This window comes from Xenopus laevis, chromosome 7L (genome assembly GCF_017654675.1).
Source record: "Xenopus laevis strain J_2021 chromosome 7L, Xenopus_laevis_v10.1, whole genome shotgun sequence".
Lineage (NCBI taxonomy): Eukaryota > Metazoa > Chordata > Amphibia > Anura > Pipidae > Xenopus > Xenopus laevis.
This window is the reverse complement of record NC_054383.1, coordinates 78384922-78399637: the sequence shown is the minus strand read 5'-3', so window position 1 is coordinate 78399637 and position 14716 is coordinate 78384922.

Genomic DNA, 14716 nt, shown 5'->3' with positions numbered 1-14716 from the left:
GCAGCTGTTATCTTGTGTTAAAGGAAAACTATACCCCCCAAACAATGTAGGTCTCTATTAAAAGATACTGAGTAAAACAGCTCATGTGTAAAACCCTGCTTCATGTAAATGAACCATTATCATAACAATATACTTTTTTAGTAGTATGTTCCATTGGGTAATCATAAATAGAAAATTGCCATTTTAAAAAATAAGGGCCACCCCCTGAGATCGTAAGATTCACTGTGCACACATACAAACCACATGTAAGGTCACATGAGCCAATGAACAGACAGAGTTCTGCCTTTTGCTTCAACACTTCTTCCTGTTACAGTTAGTGTTGTAGTATTTCTGGTCAGGTGATCTCTGAGGCAGCACAGATACAGTCACGAAATGGTGGTTCAAGGCAAGAGATGTAAAAGGGCAATATTTATGTAAATATATATTCCAGTTTGGTAAGATTCTTTAATATGTCATTCAATTTGATATAAACTATCTTTTGCTTAAGTATTCATTTTGGGGGTATAGTTTTCCTTTAAGGAGCTGCTATTTGGTTACCTTCCCATTGTTCTTTTGTTTGGCTGCTGGGGGGAAAAGGGAGGGGGTGATATCACTCCAACTTGCAGTACAGCAGTAAAGAGTGATTGAAGTTTATCAGAGCACAAGTCACATGACTTGGGGCATCTGGGAAATTGACAATATGTCTAGCCCCATGTCAGATTTCAAAATTGAATATAAAAAAATCTGTTTGCTCTTTTGAGAAATGGATTTCAGTGCAAAATTCTGCTGGAGCAGCACTATTAACTGATTCATTTTGAAAAAAAAGTTTTTTCCCATGACAGTATCCCTTTAAAGATTTTCCAAATACAATATATTCCTTTGACGTGGCTCTCGTTAGTTCCAATCAGTGGAAGTACTCAGTACTCATGGTGGTATCAGGCAGCAAGGTAGAAGCAAAGAAAGTTAATGTATGAAGACAGGGTCACATGATTTAGTTGAATGTCAACTTTTCCACCACTAAGAATGAAACATACATATTAACTGATATTTTGTAACCACTGTTAAAAAATTAAGATATGAAATTAGTGAGCAGTGAGTGAGGTCAAATTATTTACTATATCATTTTTAACAAAATGTTGAACTATTTCAAAAGTTTATTTACATTTGTTCATATATTGATATTAATTGCTTTATTGTTAAATAAATGAAAGGTCACGGATGTAACCAGCAGCTATCTTATTTAAACAGTATTTTGAAAAGAGAAAATAATATATATAGGTATATACAAAGTATATAATGCACAAATATCAACAAAGGTTGAAAAAAAGAAAATGAAGCAGCACTGAAATAAACCAGGAACTAACAAGAATTTAATAGATGCTGCATGCCATTCAGGTTATAGCACATCATTATTCAGAAAACTATAATTACACTGAATTTTGTTTGGGCGTGGTGGTCATTACTTTTAACTGAAGATTCCTGAGGAGACTGTCACGGTTAGCACCGGTTGGCATCGGTTCAGAACCGATGCTAAGCTCCCTGTGCTTGCCTCTTGCTTCTGCCTTTAACAGACGCCTTTTACCTCGGGAGGAGCCCTCGGCTAGTCGATGCCGCCAGGTCTTATTAAAAGAGGTGCAAAGCGAGGGGTTCTGAACAAGCACAGGGGCTCAACGGTAAATGCAAAGCCTTTGGGCAGAAGGTCGCGGTACAAGGTGTTAAGCAAAGAGTAGTCAGATCAGGCCAGGTCGGGGCAGGCAGAGTACAAACGAAGTTAGGCAGGCAAGGGTCAAACTAGGAGATCAATCAGAGGGATATAGAATAAGCAAAGTCGGATACCAGGCAAGGGTCAGGATCCAGAAGTCAGAATAGTCAAAAAGCCAGGCAGGGGTCACAGCAGGAATCAAGAATCAGATAACAGATAGCTTAACAGCTCAGAAGCACCAGGAACACAATCCTATAACAGGCAATGAAGAAAAGTACAATGGCCCTTTAAATACTTTTGAATTTTCGCGCCATTGCGCACTGGCGTCAATGCGTCAGCACGCCTGTGCCTATAAAAACAGCAGAGGCGCACCCACGCACTCGTCCTAAACTAGAAGGTGGCCTCTCGGTCCCAGACACCCATCTCTACTGCAAAGCGATCCACCTTTCTCGTATCCTGCAATGGAATCACATTCTGTGGAATAACAGACTCAATAGGATTAAGATAGATATAAGAAACCAATGAGCTCACTTTAAAATGAATATACAGCAGTACTCTGAATAAGTAAATGCTTTGTAAATACAAGTATTTATAAAATGTACTGTTGTAATTTTGTGCTTATGCATTTATCCCTCCCTTTCTTCCCCTCTTCCTTTCTGTACCCCCCTGATTCCCGAAAAAGTTTAAATAAAGAATTTATTAAAAAAAAAAAGAAAGCTGGCTAAACCTAAAAAAAACACAAATCTTCGGCCCCTTAGAAATGTAGCAAGAAAGAGAAGAGTTCAATGTGAAGAAAGCAGTTACCTCCCAAGCGCTACCCCACCCTTAGGGCTCTTACACATGAGCGTTTTTACCTGTGCTCCCCTGCGTTCCGTTTTTCAGCGTTCAGCCGCAGGGGAGCGCAGGAATAGACGCATTTCATTATTTCAAATGGGGCTGTACTCACACAGGCACATGTAGGCGCCGAACGCAGGTTGAGACGCAACATGCTGCATTTTTCCTGCGTTCGGCGCCTACACGCGCCTGTGTGAGTACAGCCCCATTTGAAATAATGAAATGCGTCTATTCCTGCACTCCCCTGCGGCTGAACGCCGAAAAACGGAACGCAGGGGAGCGCAGGTAAAAACGCTCATGTGTAAGAGCCCTTAAGGTTTCATACTGAATTTGTGTCTAAAAGTTAAAAAATTAACTTTATTCTATTTCTGCATTAAGCAATTAAAACAAGTTAGTGAAATAGAGGAGAGAAAGAAAAAAATCAAAAGGTATACAGCTGCACTACAGAGATACTTGGTGTTTGTTAAACAGAATGCTAAAGAACTGTAAACTTTAACTTTGTTAACATCGCTTGCACCTAATCACTAACAGTGAGCACATGTGAGCACTAGTAAAGACAGTGCTGTTCAAGAAATACTAGGTCATGTAAATGAACAGTTCAAGAAAAAGCAGAACAGGGTGTTTCAGTCTAGTGACAATACAGCCTGAAATTACAGCGGGTAGTGAAGGGCGAATTTGTCCCGTTTAGCTTTGCAATGAATTTTGCAAATTTTCCACGAATTCGCGAAAATGCCAGAAAATTTGCGAAAGGGCTATTTTGACGGCGGCAACAATTCGCTGACGTCAAAATGTGTGCCGGCATCAAAGTTGACGCTGTCGCCCATTAAAGTCAATGAGCATTAGTTAATCGTCGCCAGGGTCGAAATTGGCGCTGGCGGCTGAATCGTCGCCGGCATCTACATTTTTGGTAAAATATGTGTATGCAATGCTCTTCTGTAAAATATTTCACTGTTTTATTACTTAAATCATATATAATATAGTATTGTGTATGTGTGTTATTCAATAAACAGGCTTAAAAGTTTAAAGTTGTTATTTTATAATGATTTTCAATATGCAGAGTATCCAGATTTATAATTTCATATAAATTATGTACAGGCACACTGGTGCAGGTCTATGAAAGAGTTACACATTTCTGACAAATTGGGCATACATTTTATGATGGACTAAGCAACCATGGAAAAATCTGTGACATGGTAGAATTCGTTAATGGATCATTTTATTCCTACCTTTTCCCAAGTGATAACCCCTGTGGGGAATCAAAGCCAAATAAGGGAATAATGACTTTGGAGCAACTATAAAATTACATGTACATAAGTAACTTTTGGACTTAATTATTGTGTGCTGTACATTTAACCATAGGCAAGGAATAGGTTAATACGAATGGGCAAACCCTACATAATAAGTAGAAAACATATTAACAATTTTACCAATGGAAATTTCACATGTTCATGTAAAGGCAGCAGCTTCAGCTGAGTGTGACAATGTGGTATTACTTCTGCTTCAATCAGGTTGATGTATAATAGCATAAGGCATTTGCAGCTAGCCATCAGTTTAGCATGAGCAACCCCCATCAACAAATAATTCAATATCAGGGTAAAGTGGATGAGCAAACAATTGAGGATGTGGAGAGAGAGCAATCTAAAAATTAAGCACATTCACATTCAATTTTAACTGTGGACAGTCAGCAGGCTCAGCAACTGAGTTCAAGGCTGAAGATCACTTTAGAATAAGGTAGAGTCTGGCTGATGACAAATGACGAGTATAGACAGAGATCAGCAAGGTGTCTATAGAATGTGGACAACACAAAATAAGTTGATTACTGAGAACAACATTACTGAGTTTGCCAACTATAAGGGTAGTAACGGCATACGGAGTGGAGGCATTCAGGTAGTCCCCACTGGATCAAGCATCTAACTGTAGTAGACAACAGGTCTTTGTTTCTCTAAAATGCTCTGGTTGAGGACTCCTGAAGCATTACCATTAAGTTCATAACAGTATAAGGTAGAGGTTTGGAGAATTAGGTAAGCCAAGTGCAGGGGCATACAGAAGTAGTTTATTCAAAGTGTGGAAACATATAGTTGTTTCTGATGACCAGGTCAGGACAGCAGTTTCACTATGAACCTGAGAAAGAAGAACTTGCAAAGGGTCAGTAACTGGATATCCATTAAAAACAAAATAAATACACAGTTAACTTGTAGAGTCACGTACATAAGCCTTAAGCTGGCCATTGCTGCAAAGATCCTATCGTACGAATCCTCGATTTGTACAATTTTCAGACCGTGTATGGAGAGTCCCAACATTTTTTGTCCTGTGGTCGTTTGGACAATCGGACAGGTTAAAAGATTTCTGTCGGCTGCCGATAATATCTCTGCATGTATTGCCGATCTGACGATTTTCAGTGGGAGACTGTCACTAGCGTTGTCGGACATAAACTTTCGTACGATTGCTGTCAGGGGCAGAACATTTAAACTAAAGGTTAGTGGCTCGGGAGATGGGGAAGTCCGATCGTTCGAGGATTCAAACAATCAGATCTTTGTGACTATGGTCAGCTTAAGATTCGGGTAAGGAATTGACCCAGCAGTACAGTAATATGGCCAGGCTGACCACACGCGTAGCATAGGCAAGGGGTTGAAAACTGAAAAGGGTGTCAAAGATGTGAATTGAATTGCATCGGCAAAGGTGCTTGAATTGGAAGAGGTAGCAGCAGCTAGCATCATTATTTTTTCTTATATCAAACCCTCACAGTGAGTGTATAATGCTATATATAGACTAAAACAGTACGGTATTAAAACAAATAGTGGAGAATACAATATTGAAAAATAAATAACTATATACTGCACACTTTTTTAACAATATAGGCAGATATCCATATCATCCCCATTTCTATCCCTTTCTCTATCCCTATATTTCAATGCTTTTTCTCAAAATTTGCCTCTATACATATGAGACATATATGACATTGTCAACAGCTAGCATTTTACACTGTATAAACCAGTGTTACATATAATAATAACACAAACTATGAATGTTTATGAAAACAGGTAAACATTTTACAATGAGAAATATTATTGCAGTTTATTTGTTAACTTTGTTATCAGAAAGAACATTTGAAATTTCATAATCTATATGAGTGCAGTACGAAGAAGAAACTTTGTAGAAGAAGGAGGGGGAGGTGCTCATTTGGAAAGAGGTCCAAGTTAAAGTAGCTGAGAAATGTTACAAGCGGTGAGTGAAACAAACAGATATTAGATTCTACACACATTATAAACCAAAAGCAAAAGGCGGTGGAAGGGATCTATTATCTGCCGGTAAATTGGATCAGCAGCAACAGAATCACAATATGAAAGAGGAGAAAATGCACCCTCTGGAAAAACATCACGCCATAATACACATGCAGCTCATTGACTACCAGTAGTGTGGCAATCACCTCATCTAGACACACTCATAATGCTGAAACTCAGAAGATAGATTTATTTGTAAGGTGCACCAAACTGTAGATTTAGCAATACAGCAAATCAGACAGGTCCAGACAGAGAATTCTGCCCTTTACACTTTGTTGTACAATTTTATACCCAGATCAAAACAACATTTTAGATTACGTATTTTGTCATTGAATTTTATTATTAAGCATCATTGGTTACGAAGCAGATTTTTTTATTCATTAGCTTGTCTAGACATAACTTCTACTTTTTCTTATATTATTTATTGTCTGAATTCTAGGAGCTTTTTTTTTATTCCAAGCAAATCAATTTCAGTTCTTATAACATTTTGTACACTAGCAAGCAAGGACTTTAAGCTTAAACCTTTTAATCTTTACATTGTCAACTTGACCTGACTTTGAGGTTAACATATTTAATCTTATGAATCACAGAATGAGTGATAAGGAACCTTTCGGGTGAGATATAGTCTAATCTATATTGCAGTGGTTAACAAGCTTGAGTTAGTTGTTTAAGTAATTATGGCCAGTTCAATAGAGTTATCTCTATCAAGAGCAGCTACGAATGAGTCATATATTATGGTCAAATATTGGCCAGCAATGTTGGGGCTTGATTTACATGAACTAATGACTTTTAACACACAAACTTTAGATAAACAGATATAAAGAACAATACCAATCAATACTTGCATTGCAAGTTGCACCATACTACGCTAAAATGCTTCAAACCATGCAGTAAAAGATCACTGTGGTAATGGAATATTTAACTTGGTTTCTAGGGACTGAAACATCATGATGATCAGTAATACAAGTGCCACATTCCTAAGCAACGAGTTTACACACTCCACCTTCTTTAGCTATTACAAAGTCTAATGCAACTCTATTTTGTAGGGCAACCTTTCTTATTTGGGTCTGCTTTTCATCTAAATCCTGTATAGCATATTTAGTTTCATTAACATCTGCATCCACTATTAAAGCTAGTGCTCTTATTGATTTTACAGTTTTTCGTATTATATAAATGGAGCAGCATCATCTTGCTCATGTATTATTACTAAGGGACTATTTGGCCAAAGGCAATTATGTTCCTTGTAATTTTGTGGGAAGCGGTGTATAGGCTTTTATTAAACATATGGAATAGTATTCTTTGGGCAGGACAATGGTTACATTCCAGAAGGTGAATATGTGCAATACAATGGCAAAGGCATAAAAGAATCCTTGATATGAAACATTAGGATCATTATTTTGTTTGTGCAATTTACCAGGGTGAAAAGCACCACATGAAATTTGTACCAGAAAGAAAGGAACTGCAAAGAAGAGCTAACAAAACAGTAACAAAAATACAGTAACAAAACTATTAGAGAAGGAAAAAGAAGGGCCTTCAAAACACCTAGATCACAAACTTTATGTTCAAAAATGAAGGAGGCCAATCCTGAAACGATAAGATTTATTACTACATATTGTAACCAGTGGCATGCTATTAAATCAATTCTAAAAAAAAACACTGGCCTATTTTACATACTGATACAGGGCTTTGCAACTATATTAAAGAATTTCCACAAATCACTTCTAGACGAGCCTCCAATTTACAAGACAAACTGGTACGCAGTCATTTCTGTAACAGTAAAACAGGTTACAAACAATGGACCATAATCAGGGTACTTTTCCCTGTGGAACATGTAACATCTGTCCCTTTGTTATAAACACTAAAATAATTGTAGATAGGTATGGAAAAGTATACCATCTTAGACATTGGAGCAATTGCAACACAGCAGGGGTGATCTGTATGATCACGTGTCCTTGCAAACTACGCTACATAGGCAAAACCAAGAGAGCTCTGAAGAAACTAATTTCGGAACATCTGTCATGTATAAAATCCACCAATACTGTGATGAACAAAATGCAGACACAAAACCTGAACAGGACAGAAATGGAAACCAATAAAAATAAAAAAAGTGAGCCCACTTGGAAAACACTTCTATTTACATCATAATGGAAAATTGGAGGCAATAGAAGTGACTGTCTTAGAAAAAGTATCTCTGGGCATCAGAAAGGGTGATTTGGATCGGAAACTATTTTCCCTGGCCATCTCCATGTCAGTTACGTGTGCGTAAACTAATCCCCTTGACCCCAGACTGAAGAAACTCCCCTCCCAAAGACTTTAAAGCCTCCCCACTCCCCTACACAGGTGTATTTTGTTTCTTCTGCCTTGGACCTCAGGCAGTAAATATCTTGTTCTCTGTGGGATCCATCTCAGGGCCTCACAGAGAAGGCGGCCATTAGGGGGAGTCAGGTTTAAAGGTTTTCCTGACAAGGGCTACTGAGTGGTACAGGCAAGATATTGTACCAGATAACGGATATGCTTGCTGGAAAAGCAGTATGTGTATGCCCTGGAACATAGGGGTGGGGGCACAGTAGGTGGTGGCCGGACACAGCTACGTATGATGTTCTATCACTATTGTTCATGGCAGGCGAAGTTGGCATTTGGTGGCTGCAGCAGGCGGCTGCCGCTGGTGTTTCTGTGTGTCCTTACCCCGTGCCTCGCCGAGAAGGCGGCTGTTTCCACATTCCCTCTGCCCACTAAAAAGCGGCTGCTTGGGTACATAGGAATACCTGCTGCGGTGCAGTGGTCTAATGGTTATCTGAAGGTTTTTTTTGAGATGGGTTCTATAGACTCTACTACCACAATATATATGTATAGGGCATGTATACATGTTTATTAAAAAAAAAAAAAAAAAGTCCACTGATCGCCAGTCTACTCAGCTGGAGGCAATAATTACTCATCTAGTTCCACACTAACCTCAGTGCTGTTATCCTCAGAGATGCCAGATTAGATGGGCCTAAGGAATTGTATCCAGATCTGGTTTGATCAGTATCAGGCTGATTCCATTAAGCCACAGCTGAGCTAATTAAGCACTTACCTGCAAGGCTGGCCACAACCTGCAAGGGGGGGGGGAGATCTTGTTACAGGTCTCTGGCCCTGAAGCTTGTTCACTTTCACCCAGAAGTTAAGTACTGGAATTGGGGGAAACAATTATATCCCAGGTATGGTTTCATGCATATTCATTGCTGGGACACAATAAGGGGATTGTTCTCCTTTGACTTACAGGAAAGATTAAAAATATTCAGGTTTTTCAGGTGCTTCTGGCACTGTCAATCACAGTCTGGGCTGCCTTCTGGAGTGTTAAACACCATACTGAATCCATAAATGCAGTTTTTTAATGCTGGTGATACCTTAAAAGTTATACCTACTAGTTATTCCATACTAGTTACACCAGACTGGTTATTAGGAAATGCTCTGTAATATCATACTTGGTATAGCATCACCAGACCTTGCAATTAGGGGCATTCAGTGAAAGTATACTGACTGTGTATAGCACTACATGTCCTTATAATCCAGCCCAATCAGTGATTGGATAATGATGCAGGCTCACTCAATAATTTCATATGGGTGTTTTTAATGTTTACATGATTTTCTAATATACTGAATGTAGGAAAATCCAAATAATGGAAAGATCCATTATCCAGAAAACCCCAGGTCCCGAGTATTCTGGATAACAGGTCTCATACCTGTAAATGTCTGATTTTATTATTATTATCCCTTATTGATATAGCAGGGATGTAGCATAGCAAAACCTTTACAGTCAGGCCCATTTAGTTATTGTTCTATGTTTATAGAGCTACTTAAAAATATCATACTGTGTGTAATATCATAGGACCTTACAATAGGGTCTCCCAGTAAAAATATAATGTGTATAGCACAACATATTCTTACAACTAGGTCCAGCCAGTGATTTTTTAAAGTGTACACAATAATATCAAACTGTATATAGCATGGCAAACCCATTGCAATTAGGGCCACTTAGTGAAACGATACTGTTATAACACCACACTATGCCCTTACAATCAGGGCTATCCAGTAATTGTATAAGGTATACAGAAATATGTGCCCTATGCATTTAGGTCAACTCAGTAATATCATATTGTTTACAACAGGGCCAGCCCTTTGCACAGTGATTATATACTGTGTATAGCGTTACATCCTCTCCCAATCAGGGACACTTAGTAGTTACACACTGGGGGAGCTCTTCAGGCTCCTTTTACATTCGGGGGCCACTCAGCAATACCATACTGGGTATAGCAATACATGTCCTTGTTGTTATCCAGGCTACTCAATGACTGCATACTGTGCATAGCGTTACAAGCATTGGGGCCACTCAGTAACTGTGTTTTGTGCCTTGAACTATAGGCCTTCACATTGAGTGTCACTCAGTGATTCTATATGGTGTTCATAATTATAGGCCCATTTTTGCAATAAGAGGCCACCCAGTAATTGCATACTATGTATATCTCTACCCGCCCTGTAAATTAAGGGCCATAGTCTGGCAAAATAGGTATAACACCGGAGCGGTTTGGTCTTTGCCTAAAGTCAGTGAAAAATCTTATTATGATATCACTGCAGCAGGCCATGGATTAATACTGGAATCAATTCAGTATATGGACTGTCAGGGTTATAAATTATCTAAACATTTTATGTTTGTGCAGGCTACTGCATAGGGTTATTACCTGCCCTTAGATGATAGCCCTTTTATATAACAATACTGTATATTGCAGTATTAGCCTTCCAACCATCTTATGCCCTTAGTGGTTATGTGCATTACTATTATATTAAGGGTTATAGACCAATTAATTGGCCAAGTTGTGTGCGTCAGGCCAAGTCATCTGTCTGTAAGGCCATTCATTGTGTTATTTCCACAGCAATGATTATTAATCAGAAGTTTAGATAAGCTGTATGCGATAAGGTTTTCCGTATTGTTAAAGGGAATAATGGTTCCCTATGTTCAAGAGCCTTTTACTCTAGGCCACATTAAGACAGCTGCTCATTATGGCAATACTTGTTCATAACCAGGTAATAGGTGAATATGGAACCTTACAGGATTTTCCACAGTTTAGTATAATAGTAGAAGCAAGGGAGCAGCTGCTACTTTATTATATCTATCTGTTAATCAGATAAAATGTATGCAGTTTATAAGGCATGGGGTGTTGCTTCATTTAACCATTATTTTGGTAATGCATATCAGTAGTTTCTCAATACCAGCATTACTGCATCTAACCTTGATGCCTAAAGGCTATTTGGAATATTATGCAGCCGTATTCAGAATTTCAGAAGGGAATATTCTGCAGTTGATTGTTGGGTAGAAATAACATGACATTGCATGCTGCAGCTGGGTTGTTCTACAGCTAATCTTAAGTAATACTGACTCTAAAAGATGAATTTTTAAATATGAATGTACATTAAAAAGTACCTATATGTGATGTTGATCAAATTTTGCTAAAATGTTATTGTAAGTAATTGTTAGTTGAAGTTCCGTCTCAGCCTATCAGTTAGTTTCTAGTGATAAAGGACTCCTATTGCACAAGTTCCATAAGTTAAATAGACCTGTTACACATTCTATGTAGTTGCCCAACATTAGATTATTCCATCATTCTATCGGTGGGGTACATTCCTTTGTACTATACCTGAAGAATGTGCCTCTTACATAAGAGCAGGCAGCTGTTAGGGTCATGCTGTGTTTATCAGTTGTATCATACTGGTGTTTTCAGTAGTCTAAGCACCACCTTTATAGGAGATAGCTCTATTCAGTATGGGCATTCTGTGAATGCAGCTGCAGTGACTACTACCAGTACTAGGAATTTTTGTGATGTAGATTGTATAGGATTATACCAAAAAGATATAACAAGTTAAGCAGTCCTCTTTTGCAGGGAACAGGAGTCCTTGGTCTAGTGGATAAGTGATCTGCCTCAGTACAGACAACCCTGCTACCAAGAATGATTATCATAAATGACTATACTGCATGGTATCAGTGGTTCACGCCTTGGTGACTAAGCCATGTTGTATTCCCTCTCCTAAGAATAAACAGGGGAGTTTTTTGCAGTTCATCTCTGCTATAATCTAACACTGTCAGATTGTGTTTTTTTGGAAAATTTTTTACATGCAATTAATTAATTAAATTAATTTTCTCGTTTCAGGCATAGCAAGTCCAGATGGCTTGTTGAAGGGAAAGTTTTTTGATAGGGCTCATTCCCTACATAGTTTACTCAATACATTGTGGAACTTCTATATATATATCTATATCTATATCTATATCTATATCTATATCTATATCTATATCTATATCTATATATTATATATATATAATACACAAAAGCCATGAATATCTTCCCTGGAATATCCTTATAAACGGTGAGTAGTGATGTAATTTCTGTCACATGACTCACTAAAATTTGTGTATTATAATAAATAAAGTACCCCCAGTTGTAAAATATGAGGATATTATAAGTTACCTCGGAGTTCCATGACCTGTATAAAAACACTCGGCCTTCGGCCTCGTGTTTTTATAGGGTCATGAAACTCCTCGGTAACTTATAATATCCTTATATTTTACAAGAGGGGGTACTTTATTCACTATATATATATATATATATAGGGATGTAGCGAACTGCCGATTTGGTGTTCGCGAACGCCGTTCGCGAACACCGGCAAAAAATGCGAACGTTCGCGAACTTCGAACACCCGCTAAAATCGTTCGATTCGAACGATCGAAGGATTTTAATCGTTTTGATCGAACGATTTTCATTCGAATCGAACGATTGAATGCTTACAATCGTTCGAACGAATGGAAATCGTTCGATTTTTAGCGGTCGAAGGAATTCGAATGGTCGAATGGTTGAACGATTTGTATTCGAATCGAACGCGAACTCAAAATGCGAACGGCGCGCGACGTTCGCGAACATTCGGCGGACGCGAATGGTCGAAGTTCGCCGGCGAACAGTTCGCTACATCCCTATATATATATATATATATATATATATATATATGTTAAGGATAGTGGACATTTTTTAGCAAGACTGGATGGTCTAAATATACAGGATAATGAGGATATCATGCTGGCCACATTTGATGTGTCCAGTCTGTACACCTCTATACCCCATGATGAGGGGCTAAGGGCCTGTGAATGGTTATTACGTGCAAGTGTACAATATTCTGCTGAACAAATTGAGTTTTTTCTTGAAGCTCTTGAAATCATATTGCGAATGAATTATTTCACTTTCCAGGAAAATTTCTATTTACAGTTACGTGGAACCGCGATGGGATCAAATGTCGCCCCGTCATACGCCAATACCTTCATGGTTTGGCTTGAAGAACTGTTTATATATCGCGATGATCTCTACCGGACACACGCAGTGGCCTGGTGGAGATATATCGATGATATATTTGTAATATGGCGGGGTGACATTGATTCCCTATCGCGGTTCCACGTACGTTTGAATGGATTTCATCCGTCCATTAAATTTTCACATGTGTTCAATGCTCATGAAGTTTCTTTTTTGGATGTCCTTATCTACAGGGACCAGGGCCTACAAACTAGGCTATATTCCAAGCCCACTGATCGTAATCAAATATTACATTTTGACAGCAATCATCCGATACATACTAAGCGATCAATACCGATTAGTCAGATGATGCGGGTACAAAGAGTAGTGAGCAATCCCACGGTAAGGGAGGTACAGGTTGGACAAATGAGAAACAAATTCAGGCAGAGAGGCTATCCCCCACAGGTTCTAGAGAGAGCTGAAAAGATAGTCAAAAGTAAGAAAACAAGAAAAACTAGAGAACCAAGGACTACTTTTGTGAGTGAATATGGACCAATGAGCAATAAGATCAACATGATTATACGCAAACACTGGAGCATACTACGTAGAGCTTATCCCACAATAAGAGAGTTTGCCCTACCTCCTATGATTTCATACAAGAGAGGTAGGACAATCGGCTCTGTTCTGTCTAGAACCAAGACATCAAAACCGGAAGTCGGTTCTAATATTTTTTTGGGTACTAAGAATACGGGTATGTACCAGTGTCTGAATTGTGTACAATGTAAACATGTGATTCGAGGAAAGAATTTTGTACATCCCAACACTGGGGAAACATTTCAGATTAGAGGATATCACACTTGCTTGTCACAGTATGTGGTTTATGTGATCATATGTCCATGCAACAAATTATATGTTGGGGAAACCGTGCAGAAAGTGAAGTCACGGATTTCCCAACATAAATCTACAATTAATTGTGGCAATCTAGCACTGCCATTATCTAGGCATTTTCGTGAGTTTGGTCACACAAGTGACCAACTGCGGTTTATGGTGCTGGAAACAGTACCTCCGCTTAAAAGAGGGGGTGATCGGGAGCTAAGATTGAAGCAGCGGGAGGTGTGGTGGATCAATAGGTTGAACACACTTCACCCACATGGTCTTAATAAGGATTATGACTTGTACTTGTTTTTATAGCTAATTTGTTATATTTATTACCATTACTGTATTCATGGGTTAAAATTGCTGCGATAATATTAAAGTTGTTTCCATTATATTTGATTTTCATTCAGGCTATGGGGTGGAAACCCTGCATTGTGTATGGAAAATACTTTGCATGTCACTTCCTTTCCTGGACTTTAAATACCATTATGGACATGGACTATGTCTTTTCACCATTGATACATATGGCTTGAGAAAGGGCCAAGATGGCTCGAAACGTCGCCAACTGATATGTGCACATATATGGTGATGTAAGGTTTTTATCTTTCAATACATTATTTATGCATTAACAGTGAGTGCTGTCCATTTCTTTCGTTCCTATATACCATGGGAAGCTAACCGGAGTATCCCAAAGGACGAGCACCACAGTCAGATTCATTAAGCGTGAGTGCTGTTAC